At 39.5% G+C, this 13,217-nt stretch overlaps 2 protein-coding genes across 7 annotated transcripts in view; both read right to left on the bottom strand.

The window, feature by feature from the left end:
* The window catches only part of MRPS6 (mitochondrial ribosomal protein S6), a 67,786-nt gene that overhangs the window by 50,247 nt on the left and 4,322 nt on the right, over positions 1-13,217 (bottom strand). The gene's annotated exons all lie outside the window — the stretch shown is intronic.
* The window catches only part of SLC5A3 (solute carrier family 5 member 3), a 34,338-nt gene that overhangs the window by 17,166 nt on the left and 3,955 nt on the right, over positions 1-13,217 (bottom strand). Inside the window, exons 1-2 of one of the 5 annotated variants that reach the window (XM_047876441.1) lie at positions 4,330-5,776; positions 2,053-3,321 (exon numbers count right to left, since the gene is read on the bottom strand). The exons of 1 other annotated variant lie outside the window; for it this stretch is intronic. The gene's annotated coding sequence lies outside the window, so the exon portion shown is untranslated. Of the gene's footprint in view, positions 1-2,052; positions 3,957-4,329; positions 5,777-13,217 lie in introns of those variants that run through there. 3 more of the 5 variants (XM_047876440.1, XM_047876444.1, XM_047876442.1) reach the window with 3 other exon arrangements.

The raw sequence follows: 13,217 nt of genomic DNA, 5'->3' as shown, positions 1-13,217 counted from the left end.
GAAATAAGACAGCAGCAGCGCCTATGTTTGCTTGTAAGAGGTGACGGTCAAAGACAAGTGAGTGATAAATGACACTAACTGACCTAAGTCCTAACACCTTATATAGACACTGTACCCAGAGTGCTGTGTGCATGACTGTGCTCCTTACAACAATCACGGGACAAGTAGTTATTAATGACCGTTTCACAGATGAGAAACCTGAATCCAAAAAGTAGCATAACTCGCCCCACTTATTATCAGTTATTATTTGTATTTACATCAAGATCTGCACTCACATTCATTTGTCTAAATAGTTTCCGCCCTTGTCATCACTAGGCAATACCAACTTTAATGACAAGAACATTTCTTTACTCATAGGAAGAAACATAAACCGTATCAATTAATAAAAGATCATTCCATATCAACCATGTTTAAAAATCTGTGCTTGCAGAGAAAATACCTGAGATGTATATATGTACATACAACAAATGTTTACAAAATGGACAACAACAACACAGGATAAAAATTCAACTGAAGTATTTATGTACGATCACATATAAATGGATACATGTAAGGAGAAACTGAGGTAAGTAAACAATTAGAGCAGATGGAGTCAGCTGTAAGACCAGGGCTCATCCTCCTTCTCACCATCCAAAGCCAAGGCTTCTGCCTTCATTCTCTCTGCACTGTTAATCAGTCCTTTCACCAGAGAATAAAAAATTAAATCTAGTCCCTTCTCCACCTGACTTTGTTACCGTGGGCTCTATCAATCTACTACCCAAGCCAGGCGTCCTTCACCTGCTAAATCCTCCATCCTTAAGACATTAGGTTAAAAGAACTGGCAATACCTGATCGTCCCTCGGACGAAAGAGTTCTCGTAGTAAAATCTGTGGGGCACAGTTCTGACTGAAGTTTGGAGACCACCTATCCTTGTCTGGGAGTGTGAATAACTTGGCTCATATCCCTTAGACCCGTCTTCCTGTCAGTCCTCCCCATCTCAAGGAATGGGAACCCATCCTCACTACTGCCCCAAGTCCTATGATGTCAGTAACAGTCATCCTTGACTGACTGCTGCTGCACGGTCTCTCTCAAGCCACACACAATCAGTCCACTGGTCTGTTGGGTCTACCTCAAAAAAATGTATCTAAAATCAATCCACTTACAATTTCAAATGCTAGAACTCTGATCCGATTCACCATTTAATCTCGTCTAGTTAACGAAATGCCCTCACCTCTTCACCTACCTCCAAATTTTGGCCCTTGGCCCACCGCACGGTATCAACAAACACAGGAAGCAGTCACCCCTTTATTCACAATGCACCAAACACACCTATGGGCCCTGACATTTGCTGTTCCCTCTGCAGGGTACACTCAGCACTCCCAGATTTTCACAAAACTTGCTTTTTTCTCATTCACATCTTTGCTCAAAAGTAACTGCCCTAGCCATCTCAGTCTCTCATCCTGCTTTATTTATTTTTAAAAGTAATTTCTAGACCCACCGTGGGGCTTGAACTCACGACCCTCAGACCAAGAGTCTGATGCTCTACTGACTAAGCTAGCCAGGCACCCTATCCTGCTTTATTTCTTTCCACAGCACTCGATACCTTCTAACGTACTGTAAACTTGTTTATGTTTGCTGTCTCCTCACTACCAGAATGTAAACTCCATCAGGGTAGAGATTCTTGTCTGTGCTGTTCAGTGATGCAATCTATGTCTAGAACAGTCTGGCACACAGCAGGCAGGCCAAGTGTTTGTTAAGTAAAAGAATCAAATATTAATGATCAAGTACCCAACCGAGATACCCGATACTTTCAATATCCTACACAATCATCAATGGTGGGTCTTTTCAGGCAATAAATGATGGCAGATTATTAAAAGGCCAAAAGGGAGTATAGCATTTCCTCCCGTAACAAAAACATCAGCTATCACAAAGTTTGGAAGGTGTGTGGAATGACCAGGCACATCCAACTAGGCAAGAAGCCTTTTGCTCAGATAAAAATCTCAATTGGGGGGAAAATCTCAATGGGCCATGAGGTAGTAAAAATCTGTGTCCGGAGACACGATCTCATCCTACCTGCCCACCGTAAGAGTGGTCTACATACTTCACTGTGCTCACTCCACTTCAGAACGTGCTCCAGGTATTAGCAACATCCACCTCGTTGTGCGCAGCGATATCCAAGTGCTTCTTGTACTGCAGTCATTTCCAAGCAAAAGGCACGTCAGTGTGGGCAAGCAGCACCTTCCTTTAGCCCACTCGATACAAGCCCAAGCCTCTCGCTAACGTCAGCTTGTGAAGACTCTCTCCCTTCCCCGCCCCTTCATTACACCTGACGGTTCAAATGTTTCCAAAGAACTGAGAGTTACTTTGTTAACTACACTTACCAACACTAGTGCCAGGCACCATTTCTACACTACATGTACCAGCTCATCCAATCTTCACAAAAACCCCAAGAGGAAGGCATGATAATTATCCTCAATCTACAGATGAGAAAACTGAGGACGTATCATGAAGGAAGTCCAAGAACATCCTCAGCGAAATGAAGATGAAGAATGTATCCTTTTATAACGTTCCCTAGGATGATACACATAACAGGAATAAACACAAGTCAGAAAAAAACCTCACTGATACAAAAGGAAAAATGCAATTAGACAGTCACCCTTTATAGTCCCTAATGAATCAAAGTCTAACCTTATCTCTAATCATGAGAAAGCAACTATATAAATCCTATGCAATGGTTACAATGGATGCTAGAATCCTTAGGTGAAAGGTTGATGGGGAACTTTAAACTGGATGGATGAGGCTGACAGTATCAAGAATCAATCTTCTCTAAAAGGCAGACATATAATGCCACACCCAGAATACTTATGTCCTCTTGCAAAACGAAACAATCAATTTTCTACCTGCCAGTTTACCGAAAATACCCGGAATAGATGAACACATAAAACACCAGGAAATTATCAAATTCAGAAAAGAAGGGTGGAGAATCTGTTAGAGTAAAAGACTCAACAGGCCATCTGGTAAATGTAGCCTGTGGACCTTGTTTGGACTCAGATTCAAGCAAACCAACTGGGGAAAAACATTTGAGACAATTCGGAGAATTTGAACATGGAGCTGTTATGGAATTCACTTGATGTCATAAAAGCACTGTGGTTGGCTTTTGTTTTTCTTTAAAGCCCTTAACTTTTGGATGCATACGAAACACTTACAGGTGAAATCTTATATCTGTACTTTGCTTTAACGTAGTCCAGCAACAAATGATTCAGAATCATCAACAGATGCTAACCCCAGTGGAAGACTGAAGAGAATACTCAGTCTCAAGTTTGTCACCCTAGAGGTCACGGACTACAAAAGGAAGATACATTTACATTAGGGCAATCTAATGGCTATCACCTACACCAACTGAATGCTTAACATCAATAGTGAGACAAACTGACATGCCTCTTGATACAATACACTGACATCCCTCTTTAATAATTATGCCAACAACGTTTAACCTATCTCTAGTCATGAGAAAACCAACTAGACAAATCCAAATTGAGGGATTCTGAAGACCAGTGGGCCTGGACTCTTCAAAGTGCTACTGCCATTAACGACAAGGACCAGAGAATTGTTCTAGATCAAGGAGACTAAACAACTAAATCCTTGATTGATTCTCGATTAAATACTGGATTAAAAAGTTAAAAGATATTAATGGAATAAATGTGAACGTGTATTGAACATTTTATAATACAGCAGCAATGTCAGAATTGTGCAATGGTTATGTTGTAGTTAGGAAGTAAAGCCCTTATTCCTTAAGAAAAAAAAAGGGCCACGTCAAGATGTCTGCATCTCTCCAACAGTGCAGATTAAAACAAAAAGGCAAATATGGCAAATTCTAACAACCAGTGATCTAGGTGAAAAGCCTGCAGGTGTTAACTGAACTGGTCTTTTTTTTTTTTTTAATGTTTATTCATTGGGGGGTGGGGGGCAGTGGGGAGCAGAGAAAGAATCCCAAGCACGTTCCGCCCTGTCAGTGCAGAGCCCAAAGCAGGGCTCAATCTCACAAACCGTGAGATCAACCTGAGCCAAAATCGAGTCAAGACGCTTAACTGACTGAGCCACCCAAGCATCCCTGGTCTTGTAACTCTTCCGAAGATTTAAAATTTTAAGATAAAGTTAAAATAAGATAAAATACTTCCGAAAACAAAACCAAAGGGGCAGAGTGTAGATGAAGCAAGATTGGTAAGCGCTGATTGGTTGCTGAAGCTGGGTGATGGGCATAGTATGGAGATTCACTACACTATGTCCTTTTATGTGTGCTCAATTCTGGATCTTAATTTTCACTTCTATAAAATGGGGAAAAAGATGTACCTTAAGGCAACGTCTAGATTGCTAAATGAAAAGGCCCTGTGGACAAAAAATAAGCAATAAACAATTGTTATGCACTGTCAATTCTTTCAGGAAAGGTTTGAAGGCAACTGACAAAACAAAAGCCTGCTGAACTGAATGCAAAGCTAACACAGAACTCCGACATATCTGCACTTGTTCATCTCTTCTGCCCCCAGTTACCGGCAGCAGTGTACTTAAGACTCCTCACTTAAGTTTCCGCCTTGCCTGAGCACTCTAACAAAAATGCAATTTGCCACATTTGTCTCTCATCACGCTTTCTCTAGCATCTGCTGGTTTGTCTCCCTTACTAGAACGTAAGCTCCAAGAACGCTGGAACTTTGTCTTCCAGTTTACCACTATATTCCCCCAAAACATGGTACTGCCAGTCCTCTCTGCAGGCACTCAAAATAGATGTGAACTACTTCTTTCAATCTAAAGGGACTTTAACTGTACCACCATGATGTTGTAAACTCCTTTTACAGATACAGTGATGAAAAGCAGAGCTTGCTTCTAGGTTGAGACTGCTCGTGAGATGCTGGCCCAGCCACTCACTGAGCTGTGTGACCCTGGGCACCTTTCTGCTTCAGGTTTTTCACTTGGAAAATGGAGATCACACCACCTCGCCCTTAAGATGGCCGAGTACTGAAGGAGAAAATACACACACACACACACCCTGCTTGAACTACCCACTAAGGACTAGGAGTATCAAACAGAAGGTTCAGAAGGAGAACATCCACCATGTCAACTCTGTGGTTCACCTTCATGTTTTCTGCGCTCATCCAACTTGATGTCTTATATTCCTGGAAAAAAGATTCCTAGAAGGAACACATGCCAAAATTTTCTTTTTCCATGTAACAAGGGCCAGAAAATATAAACACAAGCCTTCTTGTAGACCAGATTCTAATTCTCCCAGGAGGCCAAGGCATAAATAGAAGATCCTGAAACTGGGATGTTTCCTCAAGCAGACACATTTGGTTGGAAAACTTTTAAACTTTCTAATTTTCTTCAAAGGTTGGGGAATATAAGATTTTCAAGAAGTAAAAAGTAAGACCACAAAACAGGATAACTTTACTTCTATTTGGAAGGATTGGTAGAAATCATGGCTCGAATTGAATGTAAAAAGTGAACATAAAACTGGGGTATGGTGTTACAGACTACGAATGCAGCTAGATTTTCCCCTTGTATTTCAAAGATAGGAAAGGAGACTGGTCTAAAAAATCCGGAAAAATAGGATCACAACTGCTTTCCATGAATGTCAGAAATTTGAAGATGCTTAAGTTACAGCTTCCAATTATTTCAGCCTAATCAGATAAAATATTTAATTTAAAAAACTTTATCAGGAGGACTTTTTCTTCACCTTGGTTTTCTTAAACTGACCTGGCAAGCACTCCTGGCCCTTAGCCCATACGAGAATGGTTCCTGAGACCGACACTGCTACTACAGCTACTACGGACTTAAGCTCATCCTAATGGAAATGTGGTGTCTAAGGTTTTCAAAACCGCAATTACTGTGTATGAGAAAGCAACTGTGTGAAGTATGCTAACAAAACAGAAGGCAAATAGCATACCAGCAAAAGAATGAGAATCAAAACAACGTATCACTGGATCATGCATTTACTTAACAGGTTCAACCGATTTTTTTAAAAGTACATCTTTTCTATATGTAACATACACCTGGTATAGACCCTACTCTCAAATTTAGCCTTTCATTCACCAACACTCACCTTAACACTGAATCAAAACCAGAACTGAACGGTATTTTATATTCATAATGTACCCATCTAACTAAAGCAAAGGCTACACATGGGTTCCAAGTCAAGGACCTTCTCAGGACCTGAAATCCAAGTGCAGCTAAGGTCTTGATCACCACCCTGAGAATGTTCCCACACTGGACTACTCCACAGCAGTCTGGCTATATGATAGCTGCACTTGGATTTCTTGACGAAAACTCCAGCATTTTAACAGTAAGGGTGGGTGTCAACAAAGAACATTTAAAAACTGAAGTCCAAATGAAGACAACACCAGCACTTCTGGATTCTGGGGCAGAAGCAACCGAAGCCAGTTTTCAAGCACTGAGGGCTCCAGGTTGAGGAGGTTCAGATTAAGGTTTTGTTAAATCCGCACTCTTCACTTGCAATTGTTTTTAAGCTCTCACCCACACCAACCACTCCTGAAATGTCCCCCAAAGTGGGTAGGGATTGCCTTAACCAGGACACTGCAATCATGGTAAAAATGAATTGGGGGGGGGGGGGGAGGGGAAGGGGAGAAGCAGGACTAGAAAGGCAGGAAAGAACCTGAGATGGACCTGAGATTCTTAATTTGCTATTATGTATATGAAGTGAGAGTGGGGAAGTAACAAAGACAAAAAATGTCAGTCAAGATAATAATTTGGCTTCCAATCTACAGAAACATGAAGCCTGGTCAAAAATAAAAATACTAGCTGGGGCTCCTGGGTGGCTCAGTTGGTTGGGTGTCCGACTTCGGCTCAGGTCATGATCTCACAGTTCATGGGTTCCAAGCCCCGCACTGGGCTCTGTGTGGACAGCTCAAAGCCTGGAGCCTGTTTCGGATTCTATGTCTCCCTCTCTCTCTGCCCCTCCCCTGTTCATGCTCTGTCTCTGTCTCAAGAATAAATACACATTAAAAAAATAAAAATACTAGGGGCGCCTGGGTAGCTCAGTCAGTTCAGCATCCGACTTCAGCTGAGGTGGTGACCTCACGGTTCTTGAGTTCCAGCCCCACGTCAGGCTCTGTGCTGACAGCTCAGAGCGTGGACCCTGCTTTGGATTCTGTGTCTCCCTCTCTCTCTCTGCCCCTCACCCACTTATGCTTGCCCACTCGCGCTCTCTGCTCCCTCAAAAATAAAAAAAAATTTTTTTAATACAATAAAAAAACGCTATATCATCCCCTTGTTTTAAACTGAATGGAAGAGCACCTACATTTTTTCAGGGTAATATTATATTCCAAGGCTCATGGGTCATATAAGCTAATGCAAACTTCAAAAAATTCCATTTTCTCGAAAAGCTGTCTGCTCAAAATAGCACTGCAAACCCCAAACAGCTTAGTACAATAGGTATAAACCAAACTGCACTAATGCATGCTTAAAATACAAAATACAAAAAAAAAGTGTAGTACTAAAAATACTAATTTCTGACAATTTACATTAAGTCATACTGCAGTTCTTGTGCAAGTCTCTGAAGTCTATACGTACACTTTAGCCTAAATGGGCATACCTAACACAGTAGCCCCAACTAGAAACCAATACTACTTTTAAGAATTAAACATGTTTGCCATTTATAGTAATTAACTGTTAGTCCTATCGTAAACCAATGACCAGTTAAAAAGTGAGTTTATCAACATGTGAGCAGCAATTTCTGAAACCTAAATTCTAAAAGAAGTCTAAAGACCATCAGGGACACCTTTAAAAAAATGTCTAAAGCCAATGATCTCAATCATAAATTCTAAGATGGTAGCATATCTGACCAACAGATAGATTTCATTTGGTTCATCGTGTTTAAATATTTTTGAGTTAATTGCCAACATCTTAAACATCAAATTTTCTATAAAATCTGGATTTCTGGCTGCGAACACTAGGGCAGAAAAGGACAAGCTGGCAAAACCAGACCCACGTTCCCAGGCAACAGACTTGGTTAATAAGCACCTTCCCTACCAGGACACACAATCTCCTCCACCCAGCAGCCCTTCCATTTTGCCACAGGCCCTCCCAACCCTTTGCAGTCTTGAGTTGAGACACTCCGAACTAGGACAAAATATAATCTAAACCGAGGACGACAGTTCATACTTACCCGGTTTTAAAACACAATAGTTAAAAGAATCCAACACACATCCTGGCTATTCCTCAGGCAACTTTGTTAAGTAGCTTTTATTAACTCACGAATACATTTACATTCACATTGCCGGCTCCCAAACAGAATGAAAAGGACTTAAGTTACCAGCATTGCTATTCCTCTTGGTCACAGTCTGGTTTCTTCCGTTATAGACTCACATATACACATTTCTCAAGTGTGCTTCAAATGGTGCCCAATACCTCATACCATCCCCAATCCCATTATGCAACTTCAGCAAAATAAAATAATCAGGTACAAAGTCACAAATTAAGTCTGAAATGAAGTTGGATTTAAAAGATTGACAGTTAAGTAAACATCAAAAAAAATGCACATTCTCTTGTAGAAGATCTTATCTTGGACTCGTTAGATCACGAGTATTCCTGGCTTACAAAACAATTACTAAAAAAAATAAATAAAAGCGTATTAATAAAATAAATATATACATTCCAGCAACACGTGCTGTAAAATAGTTTCAATTCTTTCATAAAAGTAAAATCTGTACCAACAGGAATGGAACAAATCTCTTAAAATCACCAATTAAAATGAAATATTTAGTTTTATAATACAATGCTGCATCAGAAATGAAAAATAGAATACTAACTGAAAATACCATGGAGTGTGAGAAATCAACTGGGCTATCATCTATCTGCTCCATCTGTTTTTCGTACCAAAGAGTTCACCCTTACAGCTTTAGCAATTTGGTCACATTAGCAATCGAATACTCACTGAATAAATCAAAATACTGTTTCCCCCTACACTTGCCTCAAGTCACCTTAATAATTAAGAGCGTACCCAAAGGAATTCTTCTGTTTAGATTTTCCTTATTTGTCACTTTTCCCAACTTCTCACCTAAAATACTAAGTCTTACTAAGCACTAGTTATAATAAAGTTGGATGGGAATGATAACACAAAGACCAGATGCAAATAGTGTAGCTCGTTATGAGGAGTCCCAGTGCACAGTGCCTGGCAAAAGCCAGCAGTTGTTAATATAAACGATGGACATCAGTCTGACAGATTGTTCTAAGCTGGTGGAGTTCGTGGGAACCCTCATACTCACACGCTACATCTCCTAGAATCAAAAGCTTGCCCTTGCTTAATTAGTATGCAAGCTATTATGCAGTATGACTCATGTTATAAATTCAAATACTTACTGAGCGACTACCATATTCCAGGTCTGACTAACTGTCAGATTCTGATAAAACAACTTACATATAAAAAAATTTACCTTTTGGAGTCTTCTCATCAATAAAGCGGCCAAAATGAAAAACTACATAATAAAAGTTCAGTAACTTGCCTGATATCACAAAGCTACTTCAGTGACATACTGAACACCTATTACCTCCAAGGTCATGTTACCACTTTATCTTCAGACTCTCCAACTTAGAGATTACTCCCATTTTACAGCGAGGAAATGAAGATCCAGAAAGGTTAAGATCCCTAGGAGATAGGTGCCAGGAACCAAAACCAGGTCGATCTGTCTCTAGCTCTTTCTAGTATCCCCGTGCCAGTTCTTTGTTTATTTCGACATAATACAACCAGTATCTTCATTGAGGGTCTTATGTTCTTCTAATCATTTAGAAAACAAAAATCAGAACACTTACTGAAGCAGAAGCTTTCATATCCCAATCATATCCAAACGTAACAGGTTAAAAAAAAAAAGGGGGGGATTAACGCTAAAGCAGGAAGTCAAAATATCATACATACGTACCTTAAACATTTTATTTAAGTTTAACACATAAATGTACATTCATTTGCCAATCTTAATATGGGGTCAAAGCACTTGGAGAATGGGATCGATGAGGAGGAGCGCCTTGCTGATTGAAGTTCCTTCTGCTTGATCTAAACCACACCTATTAATGCATCATCTACAATTTCCATTTTCAGTTTCATTAAAGTGGAAAGCACACAGAATCCTTTGGGACTAATGTTCTTCCTCCCAAACTTTTAGTTACTACGGCCATATCTAATTGTACAGCCATTATTTTAGGAACTCACCTTTATCAAGTCTTTCCAAAGAATCCAACTTGGTTTTCAGGGAAAAAAAAAGTTTTGCACTCATTTTATCAGTTTACATGATATTTAATTATTATAAAAACAAGATTACCTGCCATCAAATAGTCTGGAAAACGAACACCACTTCTGGTAGGCATATATCTTGCCCAGTGCAAGCCAAGTGCGCTGACTTGAAAGCAATTCACTAACACAAGAGGTCAGCATGCTATCACCCAAAACTGTTCCAGAGATGAGAGTAGGAATCCCATAAGGTAGCTAAGTGAACACAGACATGTGCAGTGCAGAGGAGCGGAGAGGATAGAAATGAAACAGGCTGGACTCTCAAGAATTTGTAATCTAGCAAAGAAGATAAACATTCACCAATTAACTACAATATGCAGTAGAAAGTGATCCGTGTGATAAGACACAGGAAAACACCATGCAAATCCAAAGGAAAAATTACAGTCTATACTCCCCCAACAGTGCAGGCTCTCAATATTTTTTTAATGTACTAACAGAGTGAAAATGAATTTGAGGCAAGTTTTCATGTATATCATGGGTAATATGGAAAGGGAGGGCATTCCAAGAAAAGCAGGATGACACAGGCACCAAAGAAAATGAAATGTAATGGTATTTATGGAGATCTACAACAGGTCTGTGTACTTAATATATGGAAAGGGGAATGAAAGAAATTGATATGAAGTCTAAAAACAAAAAAGTTGGGCATTCTATCACAGGTGGCCTTAGATGCCAGACTTCATTCTGAATGTCTCTGAAAAAGAGAGGTGTGCTGGAATTTGGCAAGTGTTGACACAATCAACTATTACAGAAAGACAATGAAGTAGTCAGAAAGCCACCACTATACAATGCTTTGTATTATCTCCTAGTTAAAAATGAATCTCAACTGAATCTGAATTTGACTGTCTTACAGCATCTCAAGAACTATTTTTGTACTCCAAGAAACATATTTACTACAGGCATTAATTATCCTCCCCTCAGCAGTGTGTTAGAGACCAGCTAAGAAACTGCAAGAATCAAGATAGAAATATTAGTGGTTCAACCTGAGCAGAGAAGACACTACATGGGATTGGGACTGCAAGAATATAAGGAGTTGCATTTGCTCAGCCACAGGTGACAGAAGACAGAGAAGCCACAGAGTAAGTTAGACCAGTTTTTAGGGTAGGCGACTCAAGTCTGAACCATATTGAGTTTGCAGTGCCAAGGGGACATCCAGGAGGCTATATAACCAGCACACAGAAGAGCACAAAACGCCAGGGTTCTGGGCTTGTTACCAAAAAAAGGCAAATCATCCATATGAAAGTAAAAGGTATAAATATGAGGAGGAAAATGGAAGGCATTGATGCAGAAATGTCAGAAAACAGCACCGTAAAGCTAATACTGAACCTAGGAAATTTTGTTTGTATACTCTAAACCAAGGGTCAGCAAACTTCTTCTGTAAAGGGTGAGAACAAATATAAAAAAATAAACAGGGTTATGTTCCAATACACCTACATTTATGGACACTGAAATTTGAATTTCATAAAATTTTCACATCCTAAGTTATCCTTCTTTTGATTTTTTTCCCCAACTACTTAAAAATGTAAAATTCTTTCCACGCTCACAAACCATACAATACAGGCGGCAGCTAAACTGGCCTGTGAGCCACAGTTTGCGGACACCCTGCTGTAGCATAGAACAAAGATAAGAGAATTGGATTAACTGTCCTTTTCCAAACTCCTAAGGGCAGTTTTTCCTTTAAATATATTAATACCTTACCAGACATTCCTTAAATTTGGTTGATTTCCTTAAATTTGGTTCCACTAAGAGAGAACATGTGTTGACATCCCTGTTGGGTAAGAACATTGCCTTTCACTAAGAAGAGGTATTCTTTATAAGGAACAGAAAAATTACGCTTGTACTACAAATACAGCAAAGGCAACTGAATGAAAATTATTACCTTAGAATTTGTCCCTCATTGCTTTCAAACTCTTTGTTTCCTTTAAAGTGATTTTGTGATCTAAAGGTGAGAAGATTCAATAGCAGTCTGCACATAAATTCCCAGATTTTTAAAAACCTATAAACATGAGTAACGAATGTGCGGGTCATGAGTAACAATTAAGAAAATAAAAATTAGTGCAGAAATGTCAACTTCCGACAAGCAGTCTTAACAAATACAAACCACATCTGGTGAGGAAGGATTCCTTACCCCCAAGCCACTCCTTGTACCTTAGCTGTAGCTCAGGGGCAGGAACAGGACTCCTTCTTCAATCACTTGCTGCGGCAATGAGCTGTAACCCAAGAAAACTTTAATACCAAATGAGAGTATAACATTGCCCACAAGGCTCAAGTCTTTCATTACTGGAGAACTATTTTCAGTTGTCTGGTTTCAAGCAGACAAAACACAAAGGGTGATTATTAAAGATACAAGCTAAGCTGTTCAAGGAGGGCCCAAAAGAAAAAGACTAACTTCTCCAGCTGACAGCTAGAACAAAGAGGTTTCCTTTTGAACTTTTGTCTGCCACCACCTGAGAGCAGAAATGTCACTACTTCCTCATCATCAAATGTTGCCAACAAGCCAAGCTGCAATGACCTAGGTTTGGCCAGTCCCACACTTGAATTCATTATCATTAGCACTTTATGTCTCCAAAAGGGATCTCAAATGCAAACATTCTGTAGATATTACTTTCAGAGGATTCTGTGGTGGAAACAACTCTAGAACAAACACAAAACTGTTGCCAGTTTTTCTCATCAAAAAGGCTTTAGTAAAGAAAAATAGAAGACTCTTCACCGCACAATCAGAAAGCCTACTGCTTTCTATAGGAATTACAGAAATTGTAGAAATATTCAAGGATTGGAATATCACTACACTTCTATTTCTAAACTTGTAAAACCCAGGTTGTAAGTTAAACTCAGATTACAACATAAAACTCTTCGCAAAGAACTATTTCAATGACTGATTTTAAAATTTAAAATATAATCTGCTTTCCAATGAAATTTAAAATGAGAGTATTAAACATAAAATGACCAGTGA

This window comes from Prionailurus viverrinus, chromosome C2, assembly GCF_022837055.1.
Source record: "Prionailurus viverrinus isolate Anna chromosome C2, UM_Priviv_1.0, whole genome shotgun sequence".
NCBI lineage: Eukaryota > Metazoa > Chordata > Mammalia > Carnivora > Felidae > Prionailurus > Prionailurus viverrinus.
The sequence above is the reverse complement of the archived record's forward strand: the minus strand, read 5'-3'. Positions and strand labels throughout refer to the sequence as shown.